This window comes from Lepus europaeus, chromosome 17 (genome assembly GCF_033115175.1).
Source record: "Lepus europaeus isolate LE1 chromosome 17, mLepTim1.pri, whole genome shotgun sequence".
NCBI lineage: Eukaryota > Metazoa > Chordata > Mammalia > Lagomorpha > Leporidae > Lepus > Lepus europaeus.
In genome coordinates, this window is record NC_084843.1 from 84,230,728 (window position 1) to 84,243,581 (window position 12,854).

Sequence of the window (12,854 nt, forward strand, 5' to 3'; positions counted from 1 at the left end):
TTCTCCACCTAGGTGTATTCTTATGTGAGAAATCTGTCTTCCTGTTGAGATGGCACCACCACACTGAAAACCAGACAAAAAGCAGATTTATGGCTTTAATTCTCAGAGGTGAATGGATAACCACATCTATGAATTCTGCCTTAAAAAATAAGCTTCCTTCTGCTCTAGGAATCTGATATAGGTTTGGGCTAAAATGAGAAACACAGAGACCAACTGGGTCTGTTAGGTGAGAAGAAAGGAAGCTTGATTTCCAGCTGTTACTTTGTAGCATGTTAGTTTTGAGAGGATTTAATTTTCCACTTCTATTTGAAGAAATGGAAAGGTAGAATCAGTGCCAGCCTAACACATGGCAGTTTTTGCCACTGATGACATTACAGCTTGCTACCCAAAAGTGACAGCCAAAATAACTCAACAAACAAGAACCAAAACAGAAGAGTCTAAAAAAAATATCAACATTTGTTCACCAGGTATCACCAAGATCTTGACACACAAGTCACCAGAAGGATAAAGGGTGGGGCTGGCTTTGGCACAGTGGATTAAGCCACCACCAAATAAAATGCTGGGATCCAATATGTGTGCCCATCCTTTAAAAAAGATTTATTTATTTGAAAGTCAGTTTTGGGGAACGGTGCTGTGGCACAGTTGGTTGAGGCCCTGGCCTGCATCCCTTATGGTCACTGGTTCAGGTCTTGGCTGCTCCACTTCCAATCCAGCTGCCTGTTAATGTGCTTTGGAAAGTGGCACAGTATGGCCCAAGTCCTTGGTCCCCTATATCCATGTGGGAGACCTGGAAGAAGTTACTGGCTCCTAACTTCAGATCAGCTCAGATCTGGCCATTGTGGCCATTTGGGGAGTGAACCAGTGGATTGAAGACCTCTCTATCTGTCTCTACCTATGTCAGTAACTCTGTCAAATAAATAAAATAAATCTTTAAAAAACCAGAGTTATGGAGAGGAGAGTCAGATGGGGTGGCATTGTGGATCAGCTAAAAGCTGCTGTCTGTAATGCTGGTATCCCATATAGGCAACAGTTCATGTCCTGGCTGCTCCACTTCTGATCCAGTTCTTGGCTAGTGGCCTTGGAAAAGAAGATGGTCCAATACATGGGTCCCTGACACCCATCTGGGAGACCTGGATGAAGCTCTTGGTGCCTGACTTGGGCCTGGCCCAGTTCTGGCCCAGTCCTGGCCATTGCAGCCATCTGGGGTGTATACCAGCATATGGAAAATCTCTTTCTCATTCTCTCCCTTTCTCTATCTCTGCCTTGCAAATAAATAAATAAATACTAAAAAAAAAAAAAAAAAGAGAGAGAGAGAGAGAGAGAGAGAATCTTCTATCTGAGATGGTTGCAATGGCCAGGGCTGAACCACATAGAAACCAAGAGCCAGGCACTTCATCTGGGTCTCCCACATGGGTTACAATGGCCCGAACACTTGAGTCATCCTCTGTTGCTTTTCTCAGGGCATTAGCAGGGAGCTAGATTAGAAGTAGAGCAAATGGGACATGAATGGCTGCCCATATGAGAAGCTGGCATTGCAGATGGTGGCTTTCCCCATTGTGCCACACTGCCAGCCTCATGAGTGCCAGTTTGAGTCACAGCTGCTCCACTTCTGATCCAGCTCCCTGCTAACACAACCGGGGAAAGCAGAAACAGATGGCACAAGTATTTGGTCCTTGCACCAACATGGGACACTGGGTTGGACTTCCAGGCTGGGCCAGCATTATTCATTACAGTCTCTTGAGTGAAACAGCAGATGCAAGATCCCCATCCTTCTGTCTCTGCCTCTTTCTCTGTAACTCTGCTTTAAAATAAAATTTTTCAATCTTAATAAAATAAAGGGAAAGGTGATAGAGGAGCTATCGCAAAGTAACAGAGCAAGGCTAGAGTTGTGCTGTCTCTCAGCAGCCTTCTGCCTTAAGTGGGAAGTCTCCGGCTTACAGACACTGACATAAAAGACACATTCACAACACATTTCAAAGCAAGAGTTGAGAGGTTTACCAGGCATATTGATTTTATGATGACTTTTATTCAAAAGGTACACTGGGTTTAGATGTGTGCCTTTTGTGCAGCCAAGTTAACCCAGGGTCTAATTCAGAGAGAAGTACTGAGGAAGATGTGCTGCCAGGGGAGAGAGCTGTAATGTCCCATTGTTCTTCTAGTATCATAAAGAGAAGGAAAACAGCTACTTATGTCCATGGTTATAAGGAGGACAGAAGCACAAATGTTTCAGAAGGCGAGAGCAAACTTCAAATACAGTTATTTTAAGAAAATAAAATGAAGTAAATCTCAGAATATAATGTAGGGTAGAAAAACACCATCAGTTCATCAATTCTCACAGGGATCCAGGGAAACTGCATTGCTTACCCATAGACCAAATGTTTCAAAACACGTCTTCTGATTAAATTCATTCAGAAGATTGCAGGACTCAGCACTCGTTCTCTCTCCAAGTACCAAATAGAGGTTTAGTTTCCACTATGGGCAGATGTAGCCCAACCAGACACTCGAAACATGAGAAAAGTTTTTCCATAAGAAGGAATATGAAATATACAGTCACACAGAATAACTACTTAGTACTCAAAGTGAACCCCAGGATAAGCACCCAGGAAACCTGTTAGGTCTTGGGGCCAGCACTGTGGCAGAGCATGTAAAAATTTATTTATTTATTTAAAAGGCAGAATTACAGAGAGGCAGAGGCACAGAGAGAGGTCTTTCATGCACTGATTCACTCCCCAAATGGCTGCAATGGCCAGAGCTGGATTTATCCAAAGACAGCAGCCAGAAGCCTCTATCAGGTTTCCCATGCAGGTACAGAACCCAAGAACTTGGACCGTTTTCCATTGCTTTCCCAGGCCTGAGCAGAAAGCTGGATCTCAAACCAGCACCCATTGCAGGTGGTAGCCTCGCCTGCCACACCACAGTGCCAGTCCCCAAAATAAATCTATCTTAAACAGCATTTTAAATGAGGGATGGGAGAGAGTTTATCAAAGCAAGGATAACATAATTACTAGTACTCAACTTCAGAAATACAGAAATTTAATGAAACTCAAAATATAACCAAAATCATCATCTACTATAAATTATTATCTTTAAATTGAGAGTCATAATACAAAAAAATTAACCCCTCCCCCCACTTTGAAAAAATGCACATGGGGCTGGTGTAGTAGGTTAAGCAGCCCCTTGCAGGACCATCACTGCACATGGGCACTGGTTCAAGACCTGGCTGTTCCATTTCTAATCTAGTTCCAGGCTAATTCATCTGGGAAAGCAGAGGATAATGGCCCAAGTGTTTGGGCCCCTGCAATCAAGTGTGAGAACCAGAGGAAGCTCCTAGCTCCTGGGTTCACCTGGCCCAGCCCAAGCCATTGTGGCCATTTGAGGAGTGAACCAATGGATGGAAGATCTCTTTCTGTCTCTCCATCTCTCTGTAAATCTGCCTATCAAGTAAATAAAATGAATTTTAAAAAACCCTATACAAGGTAGTATTTTGGCTGTTCCTTCACACAAAGAAAACTCAAACTGCAGAGGAATCCTCCTGGCTTGATGCAATTCAGAAGGAGGATTGCCTTCTGCCATCCTGTGCTAGACATCAATGAGAGTTATGAATGGGAAGATGAATGGACACCATTAGACTGCTTCCTCACATGGCACCTTTTCTTAAAGGCATCACTGCTACATTACCAGATTATGTCTCTCCTATGAAACATGTGTCTCCTAAAAATTTTTAAGAACTTGCCAGAAACTTATAGCAGAGCAGGGAATGATGTGCCAAGGATAGTCAGCATGAGTAGTCTAGAAAGCCTGTTCTTGGCTGTTTTCAAGTTCATATTAATGTACACACAACATAGTTGCTGAGAAAGTGGTCTTACAGTTGTTTCCTGGGTGTGAAGCAACTCTTTTCAGCTGAAACACACAACTGCTTGTCCACTCACAAGCACTGTGATAGAGAGTACGTGGGAGAAAAGGTCAAAAACACACTGGGTTTGACAGGAAGAATGCTGTTACCCTAGCAACCTCTATCCAGGATTTCCTTCCTATTTTTACTTCCTAGGTCACCTTACTATGCTAAATGAGTTTCACAGATTAGTAATCTGGTGACAACAGGACTCTAACAGAATCTATGAATCACTCAGTTAATCCAGTGAAAACTTCATTTTACTGCATATAGCAGTCTATAGCAATAGTTTTCAAGGCCACATCTCTTTTTTTAAAAGATATTTTATTTATTTATTTGAGAGGTAGAGTTACAGACAGTGAGAGGGATAGACAGAGAGAAAGGTCTTCCTTCTGCTGGTTCACTCCCCAGATGGCCAAAGTGGCCGGTAATGCTGCACTGATCTTAAGCCAGCACCTAGGAGCTTCTTCTGGGTCTCCCACATGAGTGCAGAGTCTCAAGCACTTGGGCCATCTTCTATTGCCTTCCCAGGCCATAGCAGACAGCTGGATCAGAAGAGGAGCAGCTGGGACTCGACCAGTGCCCATATGAGATGCTGGCCCCACAGGCAAAGGATTAACCTACTATGCCACAGTGCCAGCCCAAAGCCACATCTTTTACCCCACTGTGTGGGCATCACTGTGGGGGGAGAGGGGCATATTTACTTTCTTCCTTACCCCTCCTCACATTAATATCTTGTACAAAGGCTTCCACAGACCACAGTAATTATGCAAATCTATCACTAATATCCTCCAATGTTGAAAATGTCATGCGGTTAAACACAGAACCCAGAATAAGAAAAGTAACTTGAGGCTGGTGCTGTGATGGAGTGGGTAAAACCATATGGGTGCCAGTTTGAGACCTGGCTGCTCCACTTCTGATCCAGCTCTCTGCTATGGCCTGGGAAAGCAGTAGAAGATGGCTCAAGTGCTTAGTCCCCTGTACCTGTGTGGGAAACGGGGAAGAAGCTCCTGGCTCCTGACTTCAGATCCATGCAGTACTGGCCATTGTGACCATCTGGGGAGTGAACCAGCAGATGGGAGACCTCTCTTTCTCTGTGTCTTTGCCTCTCTGTAACTCTGCCTTTCAAATAAATAAATAAAATCTTAAAAAAAAAAAAAAAGTAACTGGCCCTCTTAATTAAAACAGTATGGACTGTAAGATAATCAGCTTGGCAGAGCATTGAGTGAAAGAAGAGAAAAATTGTTACTTTTCTGTATTTATGTTTTTGTAGCTCTCTACTTTATTAAAATCCAAATTAAAGTAGCTCATTATTAACTCACAGGGTAGACTTGCATTAATTTCGGTTCGCTTCTCACTTTGCAAAGGGATTAGCAGCAGATAATAATAGTTGACATCCCTAATACCATAAGAAGAAAGAAGGGTTGAAGACAGAATTCAAAAAGCAGGAAAATAAATCATCAGCTACGTTTCTATGGTTTCCAGATCGAAAGAGTCTGTTAATTAAACACGGAGGAGAGATCAAGCCACAAAGCTACTGCACAAGCTTCACGTTGCCGCTGGGAAATACATCCAAACACATAGCGCCCCAGCTGTCAAATGTGTCCGTAGGGTCCAGCATGGGGGCCATGAGCCAGATCCTACTCTGATCCTCCATCCCCACCTCTTAACTGCCTCAGGCTCCGGCAGAAGGCCACCAAGCCCCGCCCAGCTGGAACCACCATGGGATATAGCTGGAGGCCCAGCCGGAAGGCATTCTCTGACCCACCCAAAGTGAGAACTGGGATCATTTAAATATAGAGAATGGGACTCCTTTCTGCTGTGCTCTCAACTGCCCAGCTGGTGCCATTCCTCATCCAGTGTACTTTAAGGAATTTGAGCGAGGCAGCCCGTAGGACTGGCCGAGCGCTGGGAGACTGGGAAGCGGTGGTGGGAGACCCAACACTTGGGCCCAGCCTTGACTCTGCCGGAGAAGCTCCCAGGATCACTGAGAAGCAAGTGATCAATGTCTGGGAGCCATCACCCATCGCACCCACCCGTCTCCCACACACGCATAGACGCCCCTTCCTGTTCTCCATACTTACCGTGGAAAATCTCGGGAGCACGTCCCCTTTCTTTAGGACACACGGGGAGCAAAGTGGAGTGTGGGACAGGAGAAGTCGCTGGAACTTGGGACCCACGGGTGGCAGATAAGCAGCGGGCGGCAGGTCTGGGGCGTGTGCTCCCAAACCGCCTGAAACTGCACTTGCAGAGCAAGACACCCCAGTGAATGTGGGAGAAGGAGCAGCACGGCCTCTCAGGGCACACTCTGGTCAGTAAATGAACTCCCTCTGTTCCCAATCCTGGGCCACAAGGAAAGGCATGCGCATGCGCAGTTCTCCCACATTCACACGCACAGGCGTTCAGAGCACGCAAAGCGTTAGAGCACCGGGTGACTCTGGGAAATGGAGTCCAGGCCAGGACATTCCTAGATAGACTTACTGGCCCTCTCCTAGGGCTTCAGTGTGGGGTGGGTGGAGACAGGCTGAGAACCAGAGGGCATTTGCTATTGTTTACATCCCTCTTTCCCTTCCTTCCCATCCCAAATCTCAAGGGTCAGTTGCTGTTCTTCCTTTCTTGAACAAAATCTTAAGAAGTGACAGCCACTGCTGCTGAGTCCCAAATCAGGGTTCCCTCACACACAGTTTCTCAGAAAAATCCTACTGCTGCTTTATTCCTGGACAGCTTCTCTCAAGTAATGAATGACAACGATTTCAATGTAACTCTTAGCACAGGTGTAGACGGAATAGTTTAACATCCAGATTTGAGAATACAGTTTCTATTTGTGTCTTGATGTTCGTTGTTCTTTAAAAATCATTTTACACCACCCTCTAATTCACCACATACAAAAAACAAAAACAACAACAACAACAAAAAAAAAAAAAACAGGAGAACTGGATACAGGACTAACATTACCAAGCATCTTCTAGGGGCCAGATTAACAGAGTAAATGCTTTATTTTGTATCATTTATACCTTAGATTAATTCTGGAGACAGTATTATCAATTTACAAAATGGAAACTGAGGTGGAAAGAGTTTAGAATTGAATTTTGCCCATGGAAATATGGTTAAAAAGTCTAGGTTAAAGGCCAACCAAAGTGAAATACTGATTTAAGAAATCTTTCAGGACCAGCACTGTGGCATAGTGGGCTAAGCCTCCATCTTCAGCACCAGCATTCCATATGGGCACTGGTTCAAGTCTCTGTTGCTCCACTTCCAATCCAGCTTTCTGCTCTAGCTTGGGAAAGCAGTAGATGATGACCCAAATGCCTGGGACCCTGCATCCACATTGGAGAACCAGAACTTCCTGGCTCCTGGCTTTGGATCAGCTTAACTATGGCCATTGCAGCCATTTGGGGAGTGAACCAGTGGAAGGAAGACTTCTCTCTCTCTGCCTCTGCCTCTCTGTAACTCTGCCTTTAAAATAAAAAAAAAATCTTTTTTCAAAAAAGGAAATCCTTCTTTTATCCTGGGGCTCAGTTTCTAAAACCCCAAATTTCTCTTCTCTAAAATAAAAAGTGAAGCCGGCACCATGGCTCACTAGGCTAATCCTCCACCTTGCGGCGCCGGCACACCGGGTTCTAGTCCTGGTCGGGGCACCGATCCTGTCCCGGTTGCCCCTCTTCCAGGCCAGCTCTCTGCTGTGGCCAGGGAGTGCAGTGGAGGATGGCCCAAGTTCTTGGGCCCTGAACCCCATGGGAGACCAGAAGAAGCACCTGGCTCCTGCCATCGGAACAGCGCGGTGCGCCGGCAGCAGCGCGCCTACCGCGGTGGCCATTGGAGGGTGAACCAACGGCAAGGGAAGATCTTTCTCTCTGTCTCCCTCTACTGTCCACTCTACCTGTCCAAAAATAAATAAATAAATAAATAAATAAATAAATAAATAAATAAAAAGTGAGAGAGGAAGAGTATCTACAATGCTAATCTTCATTGTAGAGGAACACATAGGATTATAATTTGTCTAAAAAAGAAAGAAGGTTCAAAGTTGCTATTACTCTATGGTCATTTTTCTCATGTTTAATATCAAGATAGCATATAAATATTATGCTTTCTTAGGTATATGTGTGGTGTTTGATTTTTAAGATTTTAAGTAGAAATGTAAATGGAAGCAGGATGACATGGAGTTCTGTTTGTGATTACTTCTGTCAATTATAATTCATGGGATTAGAATTGCTGGATTAGGAATGCTTAAATATATCCTATTTCACACTAATGTTCACTACATCAGGCAATATTCTTCATGTAGACTGCTCTTTCTTGCCAGATTGAAAACTTCAGGAAGGCAAGAAACATGTTTGCTTTGACATTAATATTTAGCATCTTCAGAGTCATTCTGTTAGTTGAATGAATACATGAAGATATAAAAATTTTAAAAAATACAATTTCTGATCCCCAAGAACTATCTAACTGAAGAGACAATGAAATAGATATCCATTTGATGACTGGCACAATTAGATGAAAGTATAATTTGTTGCTCTGAGACAAATTTGATATTAAATAGGCATATTAATAATTACACAGGATTGAAATGTATAAACAGAAATCATCGAGGGCTAAGCAGGTTAAATGTTCACCCTAGCTTTGTTTTTCTTTTTTTATGTATTTATTTGGCAGGTAGAGTTACAGACAGTGAGAAAGAGACAAAAAGGTCTTCCCTCCATTGGTTCACCTCCCAAATGGCCACAATGGCCTGACCTGTGCTGCTCTGAAGCCAGGAGCCAGGTGCCTCTTCCTGGTCTCCCATGTGGGTGCAAGGGCCCAAGCACTTGGACCATCCTTCACTGCTATCCTAGGCCATAGCAGAGAGCTGGACTGGAAGATGAGCAACTGCAACTAGACCCAGTGCCCATATGGGATGCCAGTGAAGCAGACTGAGGATTAACATAGTGCACCACGGCACAGGCCCTCATCCTAGCTTTTCAAGGCATTCCATTTATTATTTAGTAAGCATTCACTGAGCATTCTTTTGTATGGTGGGTTGAAAGAATTACCAGCCACTTGATTTTCCTAGAAATTGGAATAAGAGATCCTGAGCAAACAGAAAAAGGCAAAGAAAGTGGGATGAACTAAGAGGCTTTTGACACAAAGGTAAGAAAAACAAAAAGCAAATAGGTCAATTAAAAAGTATATCAAAGGTAATTTAGTAGGATCTGAACCAAGGTATGGCAGTAGTCTGAATGAAGAAGAGGTAACAGATTACAGGGAGATCTAAAAGGCAGAAATGACAGGATTTCAATGGTAGATGAAGGCAGGAGGGAACTCATGTGTAAATCTCCATTTGGATTTTATTATTTAATAGGCAAGGAGTTCTCAGTACATTAATGTTCATCAGTAATAAAAGGCTACTTCCAACCGACTTATAAACTTCCCCTAAATCCAGGACACAATCTCATGGGTAGCTACTATCTATAAGCCATATGTTGATCATCAAGCCAAATATTTTTAACTGCTACAGTATACAATGGTCCTCATTATGATGCAGTTACTTAGAAACTAGAGGACATAATCAGTGTCTATAAGAACAATCTAGTGGCTTCTGCCTTCATGGGATTTAGTTTTGTTACATGGTGAAAATAATTGTTATGTGAATACATATTATTCTTTAAATAATAATAAAGCTTTTTATTATTGTAAAAAAAAAGAAAGAACAATCTAGGCTGGCACCATGGCTCAACAGGCTAATCCTCCACCTAGTGGCACTGGCACACCAGGTTCTAGTCCCAGTCAGGATGCCGGATTCTGTCCCGGTTGCCCCTCTTCCAGGCCAGCTCTCTGCTATGGCCCAGGGGGTGCAGTGGAGGATGGCCCAAGTGCTTGGGCCCTGAACCCCATGGGAGACGAGGAGAAGCACCTGGCTCCTGCCTTCAGATCAGCATGGTGCACCAGCAGCAGCGTGCTGGCCATGGCGGCCATTGGAGGGTGAGCCAACGGCAAAAGGAATACCTTTCTCTCTGTCTCTCTCTCTCCTCACACTGTCCACTCTGCCTGTCAAAAATAAAAAAAATTTAAAAATTTAAAAAAAAGAATGATCTAAATAAAAAAGTTAAATTCAGGGGCCAGTGCTGTGACACAGTGGGTTTATACCCTGGCCTGAAGTGCCAGCATCCCATATGGGAACTGGTTCAAGACCCAGCTGCCCCTCTTCCAATCCAGCTCTTTGCTATGGCCTGGGAAAGCAGTAGAGGATAGGCCAAGTCCTTGGGCCCCTGCACCCATGTGGGGGACCCAGAGGAAGCTCTTGGCTCCTGGCTTCAGATCAGCACAGCCCTGGCCATTGCAGCCATCTAGAGAGTGAACCATCAGATGGAAGAACTCTCTCTCTCTGCCTCTCCTCTCTCTGTATAACTCTGACTTCCAAATAAATAAATTTTTAAAAAGAATAGTAATGGTCAATATTTATTTTAAAAAGTTAAATTAAAAACCCACAAAATCATATAATTCAAAACTAAATTTGTAATACCTTGCTAATTCACAATTCATATATTCACCAACGGTAGGTAACCAAAGCACAGTTAAGCAGGAAAGAAGTGAAAAAATCTTCCCAGGGGGCTGGCACTATGGCATAGTAGGTAAAGCCACCACCTGCAGTGCTAGCATCCCATATGGTTGCCAGTTCAAGGCTCAGATGTTCCACTTCTGATCCAGCTCTTTTCTATGGCCTGGGAAAGCAGTAAAAGATGGCCCAAGGCCTTGGGCTCTGCACCCATGTGGGAGACCTGGAAGAGGTTCCTGAATACTGGCTTTGGATCAGTGCAGCTCTAGCCATTGTGGCTAATTGAGGAGTGAACCAACAGATGGAGGACTTTTCTCTCTCTTTCTGCCTCTCCTTCTCTCTGTGCGTAATTATTTCAAATAAATAAATAAATCCTTAGAAAAAAATTTCCCAGAATAGCCAAAATACACATAATAAAGTCCAAGTAAGGTGTCTAGCCACTGGCTCACCAACATGCATAAAAAACTCACTCTGTCTTGGCTACTCTGATATGAGTTGATGGACACAAATCAGAAAAGAAAGCAATAGGTTTGAGCAGTGAATAAATGGAAAGGGCTCCAACTGTCGGGGCCAGAGGCCCTGGCCTGACATGAGATGCAGCAGGCTGAGGCTGTCCCTTATCTAATCCTGTTTCCAAGACTTTTTGTCCCATATTCCTGCAGGCAGGATGTGACTTCTGATGAAGGTTTATGATGTTCTTTGCTCTATCTGCAGAGCTTGTACCCTGATCATTGCTACTTTGTAAACTTGCTCTGTTCCTGTGCTATGCATGATTGCACACAATGAATGTTATCTGTATGGGGTCTGGGGTATATATCCTTGTCTTTCTGTGTGCTCGCTGCTGGAGACTGAAGGGTTTCCTTAGGGAGACTGATTCCAGTCCCTCATCGCCAGGCCCCCTACTTTGGCTTGGAACACGATGAGGCAATAAACGTGGTGATGAATTGACTGAGTGCTGCGTGTCTCCATGTGGTTTGTCGGGTGGCCTCCGACATCCAACAACAATGCTGCAGAGCTCTGTGGCTCCTAACTGAATGTAATATGCAGGCAGGCATCTCCTTCATTTCTGCCATGCTCTCAGTTGTTGTAGGACCATAAGAACTGAGCACAACAATCAGAGCTTTCAAGTCCAACATCCACAATTCACTTAGTGATAGTGGAGCACTGTAGCTTCGCTTCATGTGTAGAACTAAACCTCCACACTTGATATGTCATTCTGTTTGGATCCACTGGAACTGGAGAGCATATGGGGTCAAAGGGAGTAGAGGAGCATGGTGTGTGAGTCTCATGGTGGTGGTAGCTGTGCAGAGGGAGGGGTGGAGGAGGAGAAGAAGAGCAAGAGCCCCTAGCACTGTGGGAATGAGGAGCAGAAGAGGAATGGAGACAGGAATGACTTATCTGCATTATGCCTGGTACTCTCCTGGGTATAATTGATGCAACATGAATAATATGAATATCATGCTTACCCTAAAGGTGATTTCAGTCCTGGTAGACAAATGACAAGGGCATAGACAATTACAAAACAATCTGATGAAAGTTGTAGGTGCACAATAGAAACACCTACATCATTTGTGGATGTCATGCCCATCAGACAGGAACCATCAGGTTAAGGTCAGATCTCGGGGCTGGCATTGTGGTGTAAAGGGTAAAGCCACCACCTGCAGTGCCAGCATCCTATAAGGGCACCGGTTCAATTCCTGGCTGCTCCATTTCTAATCCACTCTCTGCTGTGGCCTGGGAAAGCAGATGGCACAAATTCTTGGACCCCTGCACCCTCATGGGAAGACCTGGAGGAATATCCTGGCTCCTGGCTTCTGAGCAGGGTAGCTCCTGCCATTGTGGCCAACTGGGGAGTGAGCCAGCATATGGAAGACCTATTTTTCTCTCTGCTCCTCCTTCTATCTCTGTGTAACTCTTACTTTCATATAAATAAATAAATCTTTTTTTAAAAAAAGGTGTCAGATCTCAGAGGTAGCAGAGCCCAGAAATGACACCATTGTATGAAATGAAAATAGGAAGATGGTATGTAGAAGCTTGGTAACTGAAGCTGGGATCAGAACATGGATCTTGACTTGCAGGCTGTCAAACCAATCATCAACCTGGACAAAGCTGGGATCTCCCAACTTCTATCCTAGTGCTCATGTCTTTGCAGAGAGGCATAACCAAGAAAGAGAAAATCATCTCTGCCTTTGGCTGAGGGGACTGTGGGAGATTTGCACATTTGAAGCCAGAATCTTTTTAACCCTGAGATTCCCTCTTTCATAGGAAGGCTCTTTTCTGTCCTTGTCTTAGCATAAACCTCTCATGCCACCAGACCTCCCATAGCCCCACATCACAGGGCACATGATAATGAATGGCTGAATGAACAGAGTCTTGAGGCATCATGTAATTGGAAGACTCATGAATCTATTCTCACCTTATGGGTGTACT

At 44.2% G+C, this 12,854-nt stretch overlaps 1 protein-coding gene across 1 annotated transcript in view; it reads right to left on the bottom strand.

Annotated features, from left to right (window-relative positions):
- The window catches only part of LOC133776098 (zinc finger protein 271-like), a 77,781-nt gene extending 71,548 nt beyond the window's left edge, over positions 1–6,233 (bottom strand). Inside the window, exon 1 of the mRNA XM_062214802.1 lies at positions 5,977–6,233. The gene's annotated coding sequence lies outside the window, so the exon portion shown is untranslated. The remainder of the gene's footprint in view (positions 1–5,976) is intronic.
- Between the last annotated feature and the right edge of the window lie 6,621 nt (positions 6,234–12,854).